The sequence below is a fragment of the Cherax quadricarinatus genome, chromosome 12 (genome assembly GCF_038502225.1).
Source record: "Cherax quadricarinatus isolate ZL_2023a chromosome 12, ASM3850222v1, whole genome shotgun sequence".
NCBI classification, from domain to species: domain Eukaryota; kingdom Metazoa; phylum Arthropoda; class Malacostraca; order Decapoda; family Parastacidae; genus Cherax; species Cherax quadricarinatus.
Genome location: NC_091303.1, coordinates 12,956,740 through 12,966,425, shown reverse-complemented (window position 1 = coordinate 12,966,425; position 9,686 = coordinate 12,956,740).

Sequence of the window (9,686 nt, the reverse complement as noted above, 5' to 3'; positions counted from 1 at the left end):
GATATCCATCTAAAAATTTGGAATACCATCTATTCCCAGTGATATCCTTATTCCTCCTTTGTGTCCCATAAAATATCGCTGCCAGGGCCCTAATTCGCTCCCCCACCGGCGCTCTCCGTAAAACCCACGACGTATAAACGAAGTAGGCTACCAGATAACCCATCGCATTTTGTACCGGCACCCTTCCCTCCACATCTAAGCTTAATGCCCGTAGAACAGAAATACCACCCCACCCACCATACGTAAAACCCTGCTAAACCACTCTCTCACTGGTTCCAACCTTTCACAAAAATATACTGCATGGAAAACAGTGTCAATACCCCCACACTCACAACATTCCCGTCCCTCCTGCACACGCCTATTACCTAATACCTCCCCCGACGGCAATATATTATGGAGAAATTTAAACATTACCTCCCGCACAACTGCCTTCAATCGCAACCCTTGCAGGCGCCCCCATATATCACTCCATGCATACATCGGATACAAACCCACAACCCCAGCAACTACCTCCCCACCACCCACACGAGCCAGTGTTCCTATCTTAACCCCGCAGGGCTACCTTGCATAACACAACAATCTCAACATTCCCTCACACACCTGAACATCCCTACCCCTCGCCCAACGTACCAAGTCCCTTCTCACCCATGCCAAACCTGTACCTGTGATTCTGCCCTCCCTCAAATAACTATGTTTAACGTACATACCCAACAACCTTAGATGCAGCGCCATTAACCCCAGCCCTCCCTGGCGTACCGGTAAACACACAACATCTCTCGACAACCAATCACAACCCGAACCCCCAAATATAGTGATACACACGCTTCAACAGACGCTTCTCATCACATGTTTCCAAGGGATATATACCTACCACATGCCATAGCTTACTATACAGTTTCACATTCACCACAATAGCACGCTGGTGCAGCGTCAAACCTCCTGTACGCATACCCGCTAATCTACCCAAAACCCTATCTACAGCTTCTTTCGAATTCACCTTCCGTGCCTCCAGGATATTTTCCATGTGAACAACCCCACATACCTTAAGTCTACTTACCAGGGACCAACCTTCACCCTGTTCGTATACACCACCCACACCATCCCCCACCCTCAATAACATCGACTTGTCTCTATTAAGCATCATCCCTATTGCCCTGCCAAAACTCTCCACCAACTCACTAACCCTAGGTAAATCTTCAGACCTTCTAAATAGCACTGTGGTGTCATCAACATATCCAACGATCCCTGGTTCCACAGACACCCCATCCCACACCATCCCTTCCCGTACGCCCCAACACACAGCCCTATAGAACGGGTCCTGGAGTAATGCAAAGAGAAGCTGCGACACAGGGCATCCCTGCCTTAAGCCCCTTTCCATCCCAACAGGTTGACCTAATCTACCATTCACTTGTACCCTTGTACACTTGTACACTTGTCCAACTGACAATTTCCCTCCCAAACCCCTGCCATTGCATAAACTTCCACAACGCCTCACGCTCCACACAGTCATACACTGCATGCCAATCTAATGATAAAACCCCACCCTTGATGTTTCCTCCACTTTCATCTATAAACCTACGTATAATCCCCCTGCCCCACACACATCGAACGCCCAGGCACTCCATATTGACCCTCGTCCAAAACGCTGGCAAGAACACCATTCAACCTATTTCCCAACACTTCAGCAAATATCTTGTAAACGCCACACATTAAGGTGATTGAACGGTAGTCATGCACACATTCACAAGACTTTTTTTTAGGGACCATGACCACTACACCCGTTCTCTGCTGTTCCCCCAACCTACCCCTGGTTTTCATGGCATTAAATAACTCCACTAAAAACTCACGCAAACACTCCCAGTTTTCCCTATAAAAATCACAAGGGATGCCATCAATACCAGGCGATTTACCCATGCTCATCCCCTCCACTGCCACCCTAATCTCCTCCTCACTTATAGGCCCGCCCAAACTCAATCGATCCTTATGCACTAGATTACAGTTTACCCATTCGCCCATTGCGCCTAACGCCTCACAATTAACCCCCACACTTTTACCATTCTTCTCGTACCACGCATCCACATAACAACCCATACCCTCTGTAGACGAAAGCACCTGCCCCTGACGATATCCCACCAATTGCTCCTGTACCCGCAAACTCATCACCTCTGTTCCCCTACGACGTGTCCCCTGCTCCCGCAAGACATACGCCGATGGACGGTCCCCCCATAAGACCTCATCAAGGCCCCCTGCCACCCTTGCAGCATCAAAATTGCGATTTTGAATATCCCTAATCCGTTGTTTCAAACCCTCAATCTCACCCATCGGATATGCACCCCCCCCTCCCATATAGCATTCTTGTAGTTGACCCTCAAGGTAATTTAAAATCCCATATTGAAACTGCCTCTCTTCCTTTCCCCTCTTCTGATAATAATCCCTCACCTTTCCCTTACTGACCGAGTCCCACCACCCAATGACATCAACCCCTCCCCCCTCCATCAGCCCACCACCTTTTCCAAGCGCACACAAAAGATTCCCTCCCCTCCCCTGTTTTCAATAACCCAACATTCATCTTCCAGAAACCTCTGAAATGCTTCGGCAAACCCCCCCAGTTTAAATCCACCAGAACCCCACGATGATCAGAGATGTGAATGGAGGAAATAAGGAGCATCAATAACCCACAGTTAAGTAACCCTTCTAGTTATAGCAGACTGATACTGGCCAGTTAGGTATGTTGTAATTGGATAGGTTGTGGGTGATCCAGCTACATCAAGTGACCACCAGAGAATATCTGGTAAGTGGTGGGATTATATACAAGTGTTTTTCCTTGATCGATATATCCATATGTAACCTACCCCCCTCCCTTCATTCAGTTAAACTAATATAATCTATACAGTCCACAATTAATTAGTAGCGCCGTACTTGTGGGTGCTATCCAATTTATACTGGTCTCGGATAGATATGGATAAGATTGTGAGGTCGAAGGGACCGGTGGCCCGGTGGCCTGGTGGCTAAAGCTCCTGCTTCACACACGGAGGGCCCGGGTTCGATTCCCGGCGGGTGGAAACATTTCGACACGTTTCCTTACACCTGTTGTCCTGTTCACCTAGCAGCAAATAGGTACCTGGGTGTTAGTCGACTGGTGTGGGTCGCATCCTGGGGGACAAGATTAAGGACCCCAATGGAAATAAGTTAGACAGTCCTCGATGACGCACTGACTTTCTTGGGTTATCCTGGGTGGCTAACCCTCCGGGGTTAAAAATCCGAACGAAATCTTATCTTGTCTTATCTTATCTTACCTGCAGTGACCAGGGGTGGTTAAGTTTTCTCACATGTCTACACGGGGTGACTACGGTAAACAATATGGTTGTTGTCTCCCAGTGAGATTACTCGTATGCATGTAATGTTGAGGTACATACAGGTAACCCCCTATAAAATTTTCCATAATCATAATTAAGCGCTAAATCCACAAAGGCCTTACAACGCTGCGTATCAAAGATGAGGGAAGGGTAGGGTAGTCCCAGGTCCTTGAATCATGTTTTCTTCATAGACGTCACAACCCTTCCCCCTTTCCTCCCATTCCTTGAAGGGTGTAATAAAGCAGATGCAATCTGCATTAAGGGCAAAATCCTCGGACACAAATCTGGAACACCATACCTGAAAACTCTAGAACTGCAGACACATTCATCACTTTCAAAACTACAGTTAGAAAACATCTTATCTTCCTAATACACCCCGACAACTAACTACATGATAACCACCTGGTGGTTCACTTACCCACTGACTATAAACCCAGAAATACTAATCTTAATCTTAAAATAATAAATCCTAACTAGTCATAAGTTTGCCTATGATATTCCAATATAGACACTTCGTATTGTGCCAAAACAAAAGCATTCACATTGCTAAACTCACAAATTATGATGTAGTCACTTAGCCTTAATACCATAATCTGTAAGGATTTAATGTTAAGAATTAATCTAAGTCTGCCCGAAATGCCTAGCCATGCTAGGTGTCCTAGTGGCCCCCTCTGTAATTAGTATTTTATAACATGTAAACCACACAATATCGAAAACCTGTAAACCCCACATTGTAACCCTTATAGAGAATAAACTTGAATTGAATTGAATTGAATTTTGTCCATTATTATTAAGTCGGAAGCACTAAACCCGTAGGATGATACAGCACCTGTGGGGAGGGGGGATGTGGAAGGTATTCAGGCTTAATTCAGGGAACTGGAGCACAGATCCAATTCCCTAGATCAAGAACCCCTCACCAGCGTCAAAGAACCTTCCTTGTGGAGATTTGAAGTGCAGAAACGGCAGCAGCATTTGACAGCTTCAGTGGCATCAGCAGCAGTGACTCTTGAGGCAAACACAATATGATAAGCGATATTATTATTATAATCAAGGGGGAAGCGCTAAACCCGGAGGATTATACAGCGCCTGGGGGGGGGGGATGTGGAAGGCATTCAGGCTTAATTCGGGGAATTGGAGCACAGATCCAATTCCCTAAATCAAGAGCCCCTCACCAACATTGGAGGCACTAGAGATGTCGTGTCTAAGGGCAATGTGTGGTGTAAATATTATGCAGAGGATTCGTAGCGTGGAAATTAGGTGTGGAGTTACTAAAAGCATTATTCAAAGGGCTGAAGAGGGATTGTAGAGGTGGTTTGGTCATTGAGAGGGGATGGAGCAAATTAGGATGACTTGGAAGGTGTATTAATCTGTGGTGGAGGGGTAAGGGTCATCCTAGGAAAGGATGGATTATTATTATAATCAAGGGGGAAGCGCTAAACCCGTAGGATTATACAGCACCTGGGGGATGTGGAAGACATTCAGGCTTAATTCGGGGAACTGGAGCACAGATCCAATTCCCTAAATCAAGAGCCCCTCACCAACATCAAGGAACCTTCCATGAGGGGTGGAAAGGATGGAGGGAGGGGGTAAAAGAGGTTTTGTGTGTAACAGGCACATGCGAGTGTATTAGATAGGATTACTGTATTATGATTATAATCACGGGGAGCGCTAAACCCATAGGATTATACAGTGCATATGGGGGGATGGAAGGTATTCAGGCTCAATTCAGGAACCGGAGCACAGATCAAATTCCCTAGATCAAGAGCCCCTCACCAGCATCAAGGACCCTTGGAGGGTGTTAGATAGGATTGAATGGAGATGAATGTTTTTTGGGACCTGACGAGCTGTTAGAGTGTGAGCAGGGTAATATTTTGCGAAGGGATTCGGGGAAACAGGTTAGTCAAACTTCAGTCGTGAATCGTGGAGGTGGGAAGTACAATGCCTGCAATTTAAAGGAGGGGTTTGGGATATTGGCCGTTTGGAGTGGCATCTAAACTGTCGTATCTGAGCGCCTCTGCAAAGACAATGATTATGTGTAAATGATGGTGAAAGCTTCCCGTTTGGGTCATCTTGCCTAGGTGGGAGACGGCCAACGTCATGTCATCATTCACAGTGGAAACACAGGTCAAATTCACTCATTACAATATTAACCAAGTCACAATAATTTGGATAAATATGCTCAGTATAGAAAGGGGAAATCAGGTTCAATTCCATGAACCAAGAGCTTTCTTCCTAAGCAATTATTACATTTTTGGGAATACACTAAGCCCATAAATACCATACAGTGGCTTAGGAATAGGGGATAATCAAGTTTGATTCAAGGAAGGAGAGGGTAGTTAGAATTTGTTACCTCGGCAAGGAATCTCTTTGAAAGAACCATTAGCAGAAAACTGCACTTGCAACTACTTACATCAGAGAGTGGCTACAACTATATTCATGAAGAAGTGCTAAACCCCTACAGGTCATACAGCACCTATAATACTGGATAGCAGAGAATAACAGATAGAGGACACACAACATAAACATACACAATGGAAGCACCAGAATTATTATAATCATGGGAAGTGCTAAACTTATAGGGGTCACACAGTGCCTTGACAGCACCAGAAAATAAGATAGAAGACCCCCTCGGAAGCTTAACAGAATTGACATAACCGAGTTGGAGGCAGACACAGAGTATGCATCACTGCGTTAGATTGTGACAGGACACAGAATCCATCCCAGTAGTAGGGCAGGAAAAACAGATGAAGATATGCAAAGAAGAGAAGTTGGCATATTTAAAGAAAGTACCCAGAAATATTAAGATACTGTATATGAAAGTAACCATCCGAGGGCCTGGATACAGCCACTAGACAAATCCTTGCTTAGGCCTTGCTAAATATGAACAAACTTTTGATTTAGCTGGGCAAGTACTATTGTTCACATACAGGCTGCAGCATGAAGGACAGTCTCAATGTTCATTATTTTTTCACAAAAAACTAAAACCTTCTAGGTCATGCTTAATGTACAGGCAAATAGATAGTTAAATACATATTTCCCAGCACGATAAACAAACATGAATCTCACTTGCTTAGTCACTGTGGCTAAGCCACCCTGGCATGGGTAGTCCCAGCCAGTTTGACCCAAGGCATCAGTGAAGATTAATATTGTATCCATTATTATTATTATCAAAAAGAAGCGCTAAGCCACAAGGGCTATACAGCGCTGCTATATTGTTTCCAAATCAGATTATTATTATTATTATAATCAAGGGGAAGCGCTAAACCCGGAGGATTATACAGCGCCTGGGGGGGGGATGTGGAAGGCATTCAGGCTTAATTCGGGGAACTGGAGCACAGATCCAATTCCCTAAATCAATAGCCCCTCACCAACATCAAGGAACCTTCCTTGAGGGGATCCAAATCAGAAAAAGGAGTCTGCGCTCAGAGGGAAGAAGTTAGAGCTCATAATGACCCTACAATCAGATGATGTAATCTTGAGGAATAAGTTCATAAATAATTTTTAATTACTTTCACAAGCATTAAACCTGCATAAATTAAAATACAGTACCGAGTGCTTACTATAGAAACAAATATTTGATTGTGAACTGAAAGAAATGCTCTTAGTTGAGCATGCTTTACCTTTGGTATACATATACCTTTGATGAGTTTTGAGTCTTACTACTCTCAAAGCCTGGCCATGGGCCAGGCTCGTCTGGTGCTAGCCTGGTCAACCAGACAGCTTTAAGACACACTCGAATAAGCTAATTATACACAAATAACCCGCACATAAAAGAGAGAAGCTTACGACAACGTTTCGGTCCGACTTGGACCATTTACAAAGTCACACTAACCAGAAGTGGAGCAGGACGGCTATATATAGGCAGGAAGAGGTGGTGGTGGTGGTGGTAGTAGTAGTAGTAGTACAAGAAAGGTATATAATACTGCCAAGATGAAATCAAGACGTTTCGCCATTCAGCCAGCCACTGGATGGCGAAACGTCCACAACAAAGACACCCAGACGCCGCACATGTGTCTTAATTTCAGCAGCAGCAGCAGCAGCAGCAGCAGCAGCAGCAGCAGCAGCAGCAGCAGCAGCAGCAGCAGCAGCAGCAGCAGCAGCAGCAGCAGCAGCAGCAGCAGCAGCAGCAGCAGCAGCAGCAGCAGCAGCAGCAGCAGCAGCAGCAGCAGCAGCAGCAGCAGCAGCAGCAGCAGCAGCAGCAGCAGCAGCAGCAGCAGCAGCAGCAGCAGCAGCAGCAGCAGCAGCAGCAGCAGCAGCAGCAGCAGCAGCAGCAGCAGCAGCAGCAGCAGCAGCAGCAGCAGCAGCAGCAGCAGCAGCAGCAGCAGCAGCAGCAGCAGCAGCAGCAGCAGCAGCAGCAGCAGCAGCAGCAGCAGCAGCAGCAGCAGCAGCAGCAGCAGCAGCAGCAGCAGCAGCAGCAGCAGCAGCAGCAGCAGCAGCAGCAGCAGCAGCAGCAGCAGCAGCAGCAGCAGCAGCAGCAGCAGCAGCAGCAGCAGCAGCAGCAGCAGCAGCAGCAGCAGCAGCAGCAGCAGCAGCAGCAGCAGCAGCAGCAGCAGCAGCAGCAGCAGCAGCAGCAGCAGCAGCAGCAGCAGCAGCAGCAGCAGCAGCAGCAGCAGCAGCAGCAGCAGCAGCAGTATTATTATTATTATAATCAAAAAGAAGCGCTAAGCCACAAGGGCTATACAACGCAATGTGGTAGTGGTAGAAGTGGGGAATAAGGAGGACGAGCCAGTCAAATACAAAGGAAGGGGAGCACTGCAAGGGAGCTAGGTGCCCACAGTATTGTGCCTTTTTTTTTGTTATTTAAGCTAATTATTACTGCATTTTTGGTGAAAAGCACTATACCTATTTGAGTTACACAGTCCCTAGAGAATGGGTGGTAGTCAGGTTTGATTCAAAGGAATTATTACATTTCTATATTCATGGGGGAAGGGGCACAAAACCTGTAGAGGTCACAGCACCTGGGGGGAACAAGAGGCAATCAGGCTTGATCCAAGGAAGAGGAGGCTATGTCCATTTCCCTAAATCAGGTGCCCTTCACTGAAATCAATGACCCTCGCTCCTCTGAGGAGTGATACGAGGGAAGAATAGCTCCATTTATTTCATTGGCATCAATACACCTCCATGAAGGATTCTAATAGGGCGAATAGTAAAGGCCAAGAAACAGTAGTGGTTATCTGGTTGTAGAAAATAGGTATGGGTAGCATTTACTCAATGCCCAAAAATCTGACAAAAAAAAGTTCCTATGCATTTAATTATGCAAAAGATAGTAGTGCATGCCTGACCTACAGAAACGTAAGTCATTGTAACATAACTAGGAAGGTACATAGATGGTTTCAAGTAATACGGTAAAAAAAATGTGGGAGACGGCCGACTTGCTGAAAAAAAAAAAAATAAATTAGATGACAGAAAATGGACTTATTTTTAACACTGGCCATCTCCCACCAAGGTAGGGCAATTCAAAAAAGAAACACTACCACCATCATTCACCCTATCACTGTCTTGCCAGAGGCATGCAGATACTAGTCGAGATGCCCCTCCAAACTGCAAATATCCCCACCCCCTCCTACACAATGCAGGCACTTTACTCCCCACCTCCAGCTAACAAGTTTCCCTGAATCCCTTCACAAAATGTTACTTAGCTTTCACTCCTACAGCTTATCAAATCTCTAAAAACTATTTCCCTCCATTTGCACTAAACCTGCATGGGTCATACAGTGCTGTGGTGTCCATGTATAAAGGAAAGAGTAACTGAAGTTGGTGCTTATAATAAAAAAATAATGTCAAGAGTTGGTGCAGGAGGTTACTTTCTATTGAAAGCAAGTCTGCATTAAGGTGGAATTTGGAGGTCAGAATGAGCACTGCAGGGTGAATTAAAGTGTGCTTTACGATAGATAGGAGAGGTGTTGGGCATCTTGCCATGTGGCATGGATTCCCCACATCCAACAACAATCAAAAGCAAAGGGCCAGGAACAGACTGGGGTCTGATGGAAACAATTTGCTGTGCTCTAACTTGAACCAATACAGCACTGTATGCATGAGAAAGTTTAAAATAAACCTGGTATTTTCATACTTTAGAATTATCATATGAACAATGTTCTCCAAGGGTAAGTGGAAAGGAATTCTTCCTCTAAGCCATGTGTGTCACCAGAGGCAATTAAAATGCCAGGAGCAAGGGGCTAGTAACCCATTCTCCTGTATAAAATACTAAATTTAAAAAGAAAAACTTTCTTTTTCTAGATCACCCTGCCTCAGTGGGATGCAGTCAGTTCATTAAAAAAAAAATGAGAGGATTATGCAAGGTATAGAAATTATTTGAAAGAACAAGCGAAG